Source organism: Pelodiscus sinensis, chromosome 5, assembly GCF_052426305.1.
Source record: "Pelodiscus sinensis isolate ZL-2025 chromosome 5, ASM5242630v1, whole genome shotgun sequence".
In the NCBI taxonomy this organism is placed as follows: domain Eukaryota; kingdom Metazoa; phylum Chordata; order Testudines; family Trionychidae; genus Pelodiscus; species Pelodiscus sinensis.
Window position 1 is genome coordinate 52,236,429 of NC_143056.1, and position 13,260 is coordinate 52,249,688.

General features: G+C 41.0%; 1 protein-coding gene and 1 long non-coding RNA gene across 5 annotated transcripts in view; one reads left to right on the forward strand and one right to left on the reverse strand.

The window, feature by feature from the left end:
* PRKD1 (protein kinase D1) overlaps positions 1-13,260 on the forward strand; it is a 258,627-nt gene that overhangs the window by 208,392 nt on the left and 36,975 nt on the right. The window lies entirely within an intron of this gene.
* The window catches only part of LOC142829117 (uncharacterized), an 89,515-nt gene that overhangs the window by 72,593 nt on the left and 3,662 nt on the right, over positions 1-13,260 (reverse strand). For both annotated transcript variants that reach the window (XR_012903407.2, XR_012903408.2), the window contains exon 2: positions 1,049-1,139. This is a non-coding gene — a long non-coding RNA (uncharacterized LOC142829117). The remainder of the gene's footprint in view (positions 1-1,048; positions 1,140-13,260) is intronic.

Genomic DNA, 13,260 nt, shown 5'->3' on the forward strand with positions numbered 1-13,260 from the left:
CACTTGAACCGGTAGTTGACAGCCACATCAAGTGGTTGCAACTTGCAGGTCAGTCCACTTGGAATTATGGTGATATGTGCACCCACGGCATTTATATGTTTCTGAACTGAAGTTTCTTTGTGGGCGGCCAAGGAATCTAAAACCAGCAGAGATTTATGATTTTAAAAAACACCTTTTCGTACATGAAAGCAGCTGTTTGTCCATGTCTTCATAACATCTGTGTTCATCCAGCCCTTTTTGTTACAAACCACACAAATGCCAGCCGGCATCGTTACCCTCTTAAAAATCACCTTTGGTTTTAATTTATCACCATTTGCCGTGCATGCCAACACTACAGTAAAACAGGTGCGTTCATGACTGGAGGTTGCTACACTGACTGTTTTCGATCCAGTTTCCGCAATAGACCAAGTAACGGGTATATCAAATGACATGGGCACCTCAAGCCCAGCTGATGAATTTTTTTATGTACAAAAGTTTTAAAATCATCCATTTTCTTTTCCTGTTAGTCGGGAAGCCGTTGGCCAGCAGATGTCCATGCGCGAACTGACAGATTGTTTCTCCACATAAATTTATACACCCAATTTCCCAAGCCCCCCTTAAAAACATAGATTTTCTGTTCAATAGCCATAAGTTGAGCCTTGACCTGTATGGCTACCATTGACACTGCCCGTCTGTCCTCTTTCTGTGCACGAACCCACTTCAACAGGTTTTTTTCCAGATTTGGCCACTTGGCTTTCTTTCTGTATCACACTCTTTTCCTAGGGTGTAATTTCTCAAGCTCTGCTTCTTCCTTTCTCCACTCCCAAACAGACTTTTCGTTCAGAGAGTTATCTCCCTGCCGCTCTGTTTCCATTGTCCTTTGTATATGTCACAACACACAATTTAAAATCAGCTGTGTAGGATTTCCTCTTAGGCATGTTTACAAAGTTTTAAGTTTAAAATACTTTTTTAAAATTCAGTACAAGTTAAAACTACTAACGGAATAAATGTTAAAACGGTGTGGTTCAAAGGGTTTTTATATCAGCAATAAGGGTTGTAGAATACTTACTGCTCAGCGTCATCAGCTGCGGTTCATTAACACTTCATTACAGGTGCTGTTCATCTCCTGCTGGCTATACACGTGTGCGGGTTATCTAAGACTTTAACACAATCAAGAAAAAATGCAGGTTATGCACGTGCACAGGTTATATACGCTAATTTACGGTATTTAAAATGGTGAAAACTTGGCATCTTTCCCATTGTACATCTATCTGAGATGCATCTGGAGAAGAGGAGGAGGCCTGGAAAACGGGATCTGCCAGCAGCCACGCCTCCAGAAGCGTAAGTTAAAAAAGCATTTGGCAATCCACCAAGGGCTAACCCTGGTGAACAACATCTGGCCTGCAGGCCACTTATTGCACACCCAGTGTTACAGTATGTATCAGGTATTAAAATGATTCTTTGCTAAAAGCCAACAAGAATAAATGAGAGAAGAGAGATAATTCTATCGAAGTTCTGCGTTTCACACTTAGTATGATAATAGAGGCCATATACCATTTAAAATCTTCTCCAGAGTATCACAAATAAAGCTGAATTTAAAAAACCTAGTTGCCTATAAGGAATATTATTCAGTAATTCAAGTGTGTTATATAATTTAATCATAACTTGAAAGGATAGCTTCTCTTCTGAAGAATCAGCCTTTATTCCATGGGATTGATCCTCCCTTGATTAACTCTATTTGTATAGGTTCTTATGTTCCCCATTGTCACTACTTTTGTCAAAAAGGATTATTGACTAAGGCTTCCCTATTCCTCCCGCCCACCCCCAGCTTGTGGAACTGAAACCTTTCTCATTTCTTTTTTTCTACTGTTCCTACTCTCTTGCATGCATTGGTTCAAGATAGGGTTTAAGGTTGTTAACAAGTCCAGTTGAGTTGCTACTATCCTCTCTTTATGGCTAGATGAGAAATGGTCCTAACACTTTTTTCCTTTTGAAAATTGGGGTCACAGTATGAAAAATAAAATTGAGAATCACTGATCAAGGCTGAAAAAAGAAAAAAGCAAATCTGCATTAAAAAGAGACAAATAATGAGCTTAATAGAACAGAGTGATAGCATACTGCATATTTGGTTTAGTTTTGTTAGCATAAATATTCCGTCTCCTCCATATATCTGAAGAATGAGCCATTGTGAACCTTCTTTCTTTAACTACAGGTTGAACCTCTCTAGCTTGGCACCCCCAGGACCTGACCAGTGCCTATGTAGAGAATTTGCTGGACCACAGGAGGTCAATATTGTTTAGCAGCATTATCAATACTTCCAGTGCTTACTGAGCTCTTAGAAGACATATTAGAGATATATTAGAGCTAAATAATGCCACAGAACACTGATAGCCAGGACTGGTGGCTGTAAACAAAACTTTATGGGACCACGGGAAACTTGGACACATCCATGATAAGTAGAGATCCGGCTAACTAAAATCATGCCAGATCATGGATATTGCGAGATTAGAGAGTTGCAGCCTGTATTTTTTTTTATACTTTTCATTTTGTCTGCTAATTTCCAGTCATAATAATAATAATACTTCTGTTGAGACACACGTTTTCTGTATCACAGTATCTGCCTGTGCAGCTTGGATTTAGATTTGAACCAACAGCCACTCAAGTGGATGGAAAGGTTCTCTTTGCCACCACTGGAAATCATATTGGTCACTTTTCAAAAAAGGGGATGACAGAGATTCACGTAGAGTATAATAACTCATATCTCCACAGCCACTTACCTGGAAACGAGAGGTGAATCCTGGCCCCATCAAAGTTAATAAAAGTTTTTCCACTTATTGGGCCAGTATTTCAAGCCAGAATATAGATATAACACTTTGAAAATTACAGAATCATCAACATAGAGACGTTAGTGGTGGAAAAGATTTATGAAGTCATCCATTGTTAATTATCCCTCATTGCATATTTTCTGAACACTTTCAGTTAAAGATCTTAAAGAAGTTTATTAACAAAAAATGTCAGAACACCCTCATCACATAAGGATGCTGCATTACAGGGGAATTAAGTGACCTATCCAAGGCTCTTCGGATTCTGCCATAAGTGGCAGAACCAGAAATAGAACCCATTAAATCCTGGCTGTTGGTTTCCTGCTATAGTCCTTTATAGACTCTCAAACAGAACAGTGCTTGCAGATCTGGGTTTTTCCTCACACAGAGATATGAACATGTGTGGGTGTGTATGTTTTTTTAGTACATACTAGACTTGCTAAACTACTGAATCCATTAATGACTCAAAACATGTCACTTATTGCTTTTGTATCTGGCAGGTTTGTTTGAATTTTTTTAAAGAAAAAGAGAGGTTGGGGCTACTGTCATATCTACTTGTTACTTGTTTTAAATACAGGGACCACTTCTAAAACCTGTTGTATCTAGACAGTTGCTTTTTAATGTGGCCCCTATATATGGCAGTATTTCAATCACTTCTCTTTGTCAGCCTTTTATACTGCTTGAGGAAAAATCTTGATGTTCATTTATAACCTTAGTACAGTATGCGCAATTGAGCTGCCTCATCTTTTTTATTATGTAGCCTTATTAGTTACAAAGCACAATATACAAGTACAAACTCAAACTGAACCAGACATTCCTGTAATAATATTCAGGGACTCTAGGGAGTTGAAACAAGCATGTTTCTGTATGAGCAATGTCTATCATGCTATTTGCCCACAGAGTGCTTTTGTGCTAGGAAGTCCCCAACTCTGCCTGCAAAGTTTGTAGAGTTATATACATACTGTTAAAAGCCAATAATTGTTTCTCATTACTTCATAAAATGAAGCAGGGTACCAACAGAGCATTCAAAGCAGCATTTACTGGCACTGATGTCTGAGCAGGGTGTGCAGGATACGTAATTTCCATGTGCGGATGATTTCATGCTAAAAGACTATATTGACTTGTTTTAGAGCTTGCCTGGTTAGATCATAGTCTTAAATAGAAGAGTGTGGCATCATGAAGAGGTAACAATTATGTGTAAAATAGTTCTATTTTCAAGTCAGTTGACTGAAGAGTATTTCAGTGTGGTTAACTGAAGTTTGGTTTCCTTGCTATGTGTACACTGCCGAGGGTTTTGGGGGGTTTTTTTGTGGCAGAAGATATGCAAATCGCGCTCTCATTTGCATATCTCTGCTGATCCTTTTTGCGGAAGCGGTTTTGCTGCTAAAAAGCCCCGTGTAGACAGGGCTATTTGTCGGAAAAAAAAACCCTTTTGTGCAAGATCCCTTATTCCTTTAAAAATTAGGTTTACAGAATCTTGTGCAAATCATGTGAGGTTTATCAAGAATCCCAGGGGACAAGCTACTGGCCTTTTATAAATTGTAGGCAAGACTTATCTGTTTGTTTCAGGGTGTAGTTTTCTGCATTTAACCCCAAGAGGACAGTTTTCCATCTACTGAGCCAGCTTATTCTGCTACAAACTTGTCTTCTCTGTCCTTTCCTTAAGTTCCATTCCTTTAAGTATCAGAGTAGTTTGGATGGTGGTCATTCTCATTCAGGTAGAGAGAGCGTCCGAGTTAGTCCCTTGGCAAAGAATAAACTCCACTTTGCTAGTTTGATGTTGCAGTGATGGGTTTTGGGGCAGAGTAAGAATCTCAGGAAAGAGAGTAGACAATAATGGAATCTTGGGAGTAATGACATCTCCTTCCTTTTGTGGATCTTTCTCCCTTGGGTTAGCAGATTTTTACAGGCCTTGCTGCCTCCTTTCTGTACACTTGGTATGTATTAGTGTAAAGGCCATCGCCTGTCCTCTATAAACTAATGGATGCATTTCAGCTACTTTAGTGAAGCCCCCAAATTGCCCGGACTAGAGGCAGCAAATCAAGAGCAGCCTGCAGGCAGAAAAGGATCATGTGGGAAGGAAAGTGAGGGCACAAAATGCAGAGGGCAGAAAGAAGTGTTCCTCCTTACACACAGGCTAGAAAGGTGTAGCATCACCTCTCACAACAATAGGGAGTTGAATTTTCAAAAGTATGAACAAGTTATGTTGTGTGGGTGGGTTGGTTGGTTTTAAACCACCTGACTTGAACTGACTTGTGATTTTTCAAGCTTTTTTGTTGGATCAATTGCACCAGCTCGGTTTAACATCCATATAACTGTACATACTTCTTTGAGTTTACAAAAGACATTTGAAATACAATGTTTTGACCTGTTAAAAATATCATAACTTGCTGGGAAATTGTTATACTGGACTGTTTAGTGTTTAGAGCAGTGTTGGCTGTTCTTATTTCCATAATGTAATCTAGTTAAGCAATCATTTCCTGGGACATTTCCAGACTTGCTGAGTCAGTAATCTGGCTGACTACCAGGAAAAAATAATTTATCTCTCTACCAAACCAAATACTAAACACATCAACTAAAGAAGTAGGTGCCCATTGGATAGGAATCTAGTTTGGCGATAATTCCTAGAAGATATCAGATATTATCACTCTATCGCAAATAGTTCTCCTTCCTTTTCTTCAGGAGAGTTGGAAATGTGTCAGACTTAAGCAGACAGCTAAAGCTGTAGAAACAGGCTCCTCTGAAGGTACAGTTAAAAATGCTTAAAGATCCCTGATAGAAAGACGGAGACTGTGAGCATTTCTGTAGCATCACTGGTAGCCACATCACCCCAGAAAGGACCATTCCTTTTACCCCAGAATATCCCCTGGGTCCACTCCAGAAACCCCTAAATGACCTTGATTCTTCCTCACTTGCCAACAATTCTTCAGAACGGTCAGTGATGACTCACCCTCAGCTCCCAGCCCCTTAGACAGCTAGAGAAATACATTAAGGAAAGCCACTTCCCTACCTCAAAGCTGAGAGAGAAATTTGAGATGATCAAAAAATGAAGGAAAAAAGTTAATGGTTCTTAATTGTTTGAAAGATCCATTGGACCCTGTTCTTTGTTTTTAAAAATATAAGGGATTTCCCTTTCAGGTAGATGTTTTTTTTCTCTTTGTTCTCATTGAAATTGTATATTTTAGTCCCTCCAAAATGTATGGACTAGTTCCTGGAGGTTCAGGTTTTTTTTAGGTGAATCAGCATGGCTTCCGTTAAAAGAATACTGTGCCAGCACAATTTGCTAGAATTCTTTGAGCTAAAATACGGGTAAAAAGTACTAGATGTAATATATTTGGGCTTTCAAAACACTTTTGCCAGAGTCCCTCACAAGGGGCTGTTCAAAAAACTGAACCACAGGGCAAAATGATAAAATGGTGTGTCAGATTAGAAATTCTATAGGCTCTAGTTGAGAAAACCAGAATTAGGAATAAATGATTATTTTTAGCTAATTAATAGTTGGGTGGCTCATGGGTCTTTCTAGCATCTGTGTTGTTTATTATATGAATTAATTTTCTGTAAGGAGATGATGATTGAGGTGGCAAAATTTACAGATGATGCAAAGTTTATTTAGCTTAGTCAAGACTAGGCAGGGTTATGAGGGACTCCAGAGGGACATAACAAAACTAGGGGACAATAGGATAAACATGTGGTTGAAAATTTCAAAATATGGTAGGTCTGTCCATATTCAGTTCTAGTGACACGTCTTATAAATTGGAACTTTATTCCAATTAATGTGTGTGCCAATAACATAATGTAACGAAAGCAAACTTGAATGTTTTTGTATGTTGCTTTTCTCTTTCTACCATACTTAAACCTTTCCATCTGTCCTTTCCAATTTAAATAAAATAATAATAATAATAATAATAATAATAAAAACCCAGACATCTCACTGCATGTGAAAGGATCCAAGAAAATATCTACTTTTCAAGACCAAGTCAGACTATGAGGCATTGTGGCAAATGCTCCACAGACCATACCTTAGAAATAAGGCAACCCTTTCAAGGATTGCTGTCTTCAAAAGTAGAAAGTGCTCAGAGTAAAATGCAGTGACACACATATACCATGGACTGTGTCCTGTGCACAAAAGAGCGAATCCAGAGCTCAGTGCTCCTGGGAATGGGCTGATGCCTGGGAGGAGTGTATTCTTTTCCAGAACACAGAGCTGTCCCATGGAAGTTATTGAGGCATAGTGGCTAAAACATCCTCTGTATGCTCTTTATACCAACCAAGGGAGAAGCAAGGGCAAAGGGATCCAGGTAGCAGCAAAATCTCTAGCCCTTCGCCGCACTTGCCTGTTCTTCCTAAGTGCTGTCAGATAGAGAACTCTGCCATTCATAGTGTGTGCACACGCTGTGCTCCCACATTTGCTTGTGCTGCAGAACCAGATGGATCCTCCTGCCAAAGGGCTCAAGTGGCTGTGCAGTGGGAGGGCCTGCCTTTTGTAAGTGGGCTTGTAAAAAAGTGGTAGTTCATCATGACTTCACTTGGGTTGATACCGTCCTGTTTACACTGTGTTCTAGCTTTAAAGTGCCGCTTAGCCCTGTGGTTTTTACAGGCCTATTAAACACAAGCGCTTTAAAAGAAACCTACAAAATTCCTTGGAAAATTGATCTGTATGTTGGCTGAAGAAATGTTTTCATTTTATTTCAGCCATAGGGATTTTCACATACAGTCCACACATTGCTGAATGTCCTTGCAGAAATACAGCCTAAGAGACTGCTTGACAAGGAACACTTTATTTAAATGTACAATTTTTAAAAGGTTCTTGCATTTTAAAAGCTGTGTGTTTTTGTTGAAGTATCTGCCAGAATAAAATGTGTTTATTTTGGACTAGAAATGTCAACTCTGGTAAAGAAACCAAAAATATTTGAATTGTATCCAGTTGGCTTTCAGTGTCCTTATCAAGCTGTCCTAGAATGGCTCAGGAGCGTGAGTGCCAACCTCAGGGCACAAACCCCAAATTGGTTGGGAGGGCTGTACTTGGATTTCACGAACCAAATGCCACATATAAGCTCTGCAGTAGCCAAACTGTGGAGTCACAGATGGTCTCCTGGGGTATTCTAAGCTTGCCTTTGTAATAGATGGCCTCTCACATAAAAAAATCACAATATTCAGGTTACACCCAGTCCTAAAGAACTAGCCACTTACCCATGTCAATTGCACCTTAGATCTCACACCAAAGAGAACACTTTAATGCAAGTCATACAATAAACTATCTAAAGATTTATTAATTAGGGAAAGAAAATTAGAAAGTTATTTACAAGGTTAAAGCAGGCAAACATTTGAACAAAAAATGAGTTACAATCTTAAGTTTCAAAATGTAATAGAAGCTTCCAAAACAGACAAGCTCTGTGTCAGGATGGCCAAACTTCCCTGACCTCTTGAGCTGCATATGTCAATCTTCAGAAGTTCGAGAGCAGGGGTGTACCTGCTGGGCTTGGGGGCTTCTGCCCCTTGGGAAGCACCAGCAGGATGTGGGGCTTCAGCCCTGCTCCTGCTGAAACCATGAGCCCTGGCAGGTGCACCTTGTGGGACTGAAGCCTTGAGAATCTTCCCCCTGCCACTGGGCAGAAACCCAGACCCCACCACCCTACTGCAAAGCAGAGGTCCTGAGTTCTTCCTTCTGCCCCCTGGTAAGGGATGCGGGAGGGTGGGGAGGCTTCAAGAGCCACACTTTTAACTGTCAAAGAGCTAATGTGGCTTACGAGCCAGTTTGGCCACCCTACTATATATGTCCTGTAGGGCTAATGTTGGCTAAGACTGGGAATCTTTTGCTTATGTCTGGAAACCTTCCCCTTGAGTGTCCAAGCAGCATAGAGATACAGTTTCTTCTTGTTAGAGGTCTTTATCCTATTCGCTGAGCAGCCAGTTCACTTTTACATCTCTTCATTGTGGAGGGAAAGCAATGAGCAAAGTGTTGTCAGGAAGAGCTCTGCAAATCTGCTGATCTCCACTTCATATCTATGGGTAGCCACAGACTATTTCTGTGGATAGTGGACCTAATCCACCCATGCCTGCTCATTTCCAGCATCTGGCTTGGGCAGCTTTGAGGGGTACAGCATGCTCTGGGGCAGTGGCCAGCAGCCAGTGCCTTGGGCAAGGCAGCTGGTCAGAGTTGAGGCTGTTCAGCACTCGCTCACCATGCTGCTTCCTGTCCAGCAGCTCAGGCTCCTTGGGTAACACCAGCATCCCACCATGGGCTGGACTGACAACACTGACCTGGCCTGGCCTGGTAACAATGTGAAACTTTCTGGAAAATATTAAGCGACTCACACTATTGACTGAAAAGAATAAATACATGTAACTCTAAACTGTGATCTGATTTTTATATGTGAGCTGTTTCCTTACGTGAATTCCGAAGCTCAGGAAAGAAAGGATAAATAGCAGATTATTTACTTGAAACTGCATTGTAAAACTATGCAGTTCCATAGGATAAAACTTGATTTCTGTCTGTAATGGAAGGATCAAATGCTTCTGTGTGCTATACTCCATGGAGCAAGTGTATGATGGTCATGGGTAGCTGAGTCATAAATTAGGAAAAAACTGGAACCGTGCATGACAAGAGTGCACAAACAAGGTACAGTTGAGGTTTCAGATGAATTTCAGGATCGTGGCCTGCTAAAGGGATAGATCTAGCAATTAGCAGCTCCAGACCACACATATGGCTTGGGAAACGAGCAGATTTCTCAGGAGTGAATATTCAAAAGAAATGAATGCTGCTCACAGCATGGAACCTAGCAAGCTTTTGGAGGAATGTGATGCTTCTTGGCAGAGGGATCTGCATTGAAGATACACAGTAGGGAAAACATTGGCAACTGATCAGCTGCCCCCTGTAAGGGGGGCTTTCTAGCTCAAGGTGCGATAGACTCCAGTGTGCTCCTGCATTCTCAAATAGCAAGATAAAAAAAAGAGAGTACTTTTGCTGGCCAGCAGATTGCATGGAGTCCTCTCAGATACAGACCTTACTATAGCAGTCTGTATTCTCTTTTCTTTGAGGATAGACAGTTATGACAAGCTAAATGTGAAGATAAGTTTGAAGGCCAATCTGAGGCTTCAGTTAGTAAGGGAATCAATAAACAGCCTGCTGGCTGGACATGGTTCTCCAGGGTTAGCTCCCATGGGCTGCCATCACTTTATTTACCCATGCATCTCGCAGGTATTGCTGCTCGCAGGTTTCGTTGGCCACAGATTGCCATTCCTGGCCCATGGGGACCCGCGGGAAGCAGTGTTCCAGTCTGCATCACTTCCCACAGCTCCCATTGGCTAGGAACAACAAACCACAGCCATAAATGTAAATGCCATACCTGTGGATGCACAGGTAAATAAAGCACCAGCAGCTCACCAGGAGCTAATCCTGGCAAACTGCCTCCAGCTTATAGCTTTCCCTTCCCCTAGCTAGTACAACATACAAGTGCCTGTCTTTTAGGTTGGACAGCTTGTTACACCAGGTGCTTGTTACTCTCTGCTAAGTCTTAAATTATCTAACCTAATTAAGTAGATCCCATTTCTACTGCTCTCCTTAAACTGGTATCTGTGGATATGCTTCAGCTGTCTGTCATGTCATAGGAAGACGTTTACGTAAGCAGGGAGCAAAGCAGTTCTCTCATGTCAGATCTTTGGCTGTAAAATGTGATCTGATCGTATAAATGTCTAAACACTTGTAGAGGAGAATATAGGCCACATCTTTTTTCCAGGTTTTTCTACTGACTGCCATTGTGGGCCCCAATGGATCATTTGGGAGTGGCTAGTTTGATTATATAAAGATTGATAAGTAGAGCTAATTGAAAAATGTCAATTAGTTTTTTCATGGAAATTCTAAAATAAAAAAGGAAAAAATCTGAGTTTGTTTTTCTTTTTCATTTTTTTGTATTCTCAGTTTTTCACTAAAATTGGTTTTCAAAGGCAGTTTTAGGTTTTAAAAAATTATTGAACATTGAAAATATTACTGATTTTTTTTAAAAAATTATTTTTTAGGATTATGATATCTTGCTAAAGAGCCAAAATGTTTTTGAATAAACATTTATAAGCATTTCCAGGAACATTTGGCCAAAAAGCCATTTGTAATGAAAAACTAGGCTTTTACTGTATTTTAACCAGCTCTTGTCATGAAATATATGCCCCAAGTTTTGGGAAGGATAGCGTTTGATACTATTCTAGTTTATGGAAAGTGTTCTCCAGTATGAGTAGGTAGCTTGCTTACTGTACATTTTATTATTCTATTGATTGTCTTTATTTAGAACCCATTTAGGAAGTTTTAACAGATTTACAAATCTTAACCTTGTATATACCAGAGGCAAAAACAATAATCATTGCAACAATTAGCTTTCGTATAGAGAAGCCTAGCAACTACAAGCAGAAAAAAGATTAATTCTTCAGTTCCTTTTGTGTGACCATTTCTGCTAGGCAGCCCCAGAAAATGGTGGTGAGGGCTCATGCAGAAGTGGCGGGGTTAGAAGCAACCCTCCCTCAGCACTGCCTGGAGCTTGCTATGCCAAAAGCTGAATTAAGCTCTTAGTGCAAGTCAGACAGCACTGTGCAGGGCTCTGGTGGAAATTTTTACAGGGCCCTGGTTTCTAGATGATGTGCTATTTAAATTGCCAGGCCCTGGAGCTACTGGCCTCATCCCTTCACTCTTTCCTTAGCAATGACCCTGCCTCAAGAGGATTACCAATAGATCGGTTGCTAACAAATATCCAATAATTACACTCCAGTATTCTTTAATGACTGAACTTGTCAACCATATATGCAGATAGTCTTATATTTAATAAAGCATGTGTTGTGCTATATACTAGATTGCTGGTCCCATTTTCAAATCAAACCCTCACATCCCTGGGGTAATTTATCAAAATCCACATTTTGTTCCCAGACTGTTGGAAAACTTGTCAGCAAAGATTGCAGGAAAATATATTTATTGTTTTTTAATTGGCCTCTTCTGGGAGCGCATCTACACTTCAGCATTATTTCAAAATAACAGAGTGCGCGTCTACACAGCAAGCCATTATTTAAAAATAATTTCAAAATGGAGGACTTCTTACTCTGACTTCTGTAGCCCTCATTTCACGAGGAGTAAGGGAAGTTGAAAGAAGAGCGTTCTTCCTTTGACTGCCTGCTGTGTAGACAGTGCCAAAAGCTGAATTAAGCTATTTCAATTTCAGTTATGCAATTGCCTTAGCTGAAGTTATGTAACTTAATTCGAGTTTTGGCCTGCAGTGTAGATGTGCCCTATGGGTATGTCTACACTACAAAGTTAATTCGAACTAACGGAAGTTAGTTCGAATTAACTTTGATAGGTGCTACACTAGTGCTCCGCTAGTTCGAACTTAATTCGAACTAGCGGAGCGCTTAGTTCGAACTAGGTAAACCTCATTCTACGAGGACTAAGCCTAGTTCGAACTTACTAGTTCAAATTAAGGGCTGTGTAGACCCTTAATTCGAACTAGTGGGAGGCTAGCCCTCCCCAGCTTTCCCTGGTGGCCACTCTGGCCAACACCAGGGAAACTCTACTGCCCCCCTTCCGGCCCCGGACCCCTTAAAGGGGCACGGGCTGGCTATGGTGCCCGTGCCAGTTGCAAGCCTGCCAGCACCCAGCTAGCAGACCCTCCACCTGGCACGGATCGAGCCACCCACCCGATGCCCCCCAGCCCTCCCTCTCTTCCCAGGACCAGGCTGGCGGCTCCCGGGAGCTTGCCCAGGACCGCAAGAGGCGGGCACCCGCCTGGTCTAGTGCGGATATCGTGGACCTCATCCACAACCTCCGCACTAGGCACAGGAAAGTGGCCGTCTAAGGCAGGAGAGCTGCCAGCCTGGCCACCCAGGAGCAGGTGTGCAAGAGACTCAAGGTGGTCCACTGAGAACCCCGACCCTGAGCCCCTTCCCTCCCTACAGTTGCCTCCCCCCACTTACTGCTTTGACCTGACTGGCTTGGTAGTTGCATAGAATATTTGGAATAGGTGCTTCACTTGTTTAATATGGCTCTGCAATTAGCAGTACTCACTCTTGGTATTTTCTTATCCCATATACATCCTATTGTCAATCTCTGTTTTCCTGCTAAAATTTAATCTGGGATGATTATAGGAAGATCTTGAAACAAGAAATCTAGGCAAAATACTCATGTTGACTGTGGCTGTTCTTCCCAGCTATGAAACCTGCATATTTCGCGTAGCCCTCCAGATCCTCTCTCATTTGCTGAAGTAGTGGTTTGATATTTTACAACATTGAGCTCTTTTAGAGTGTTTGAGATCAGAATTCCAAGGTATCTTATAGAATTCATTGCCTATTTGTACCTATATATTTTCTGTAAGAACAGCTTCTTAGACTCTGGCAAAATTATAGCTGGCATTTAAGATTTGGCATAATTTACTTTAAATCCAGATGATTTCTCAAAGTTACGGATTTCTATACCTATACATTTTCCGTG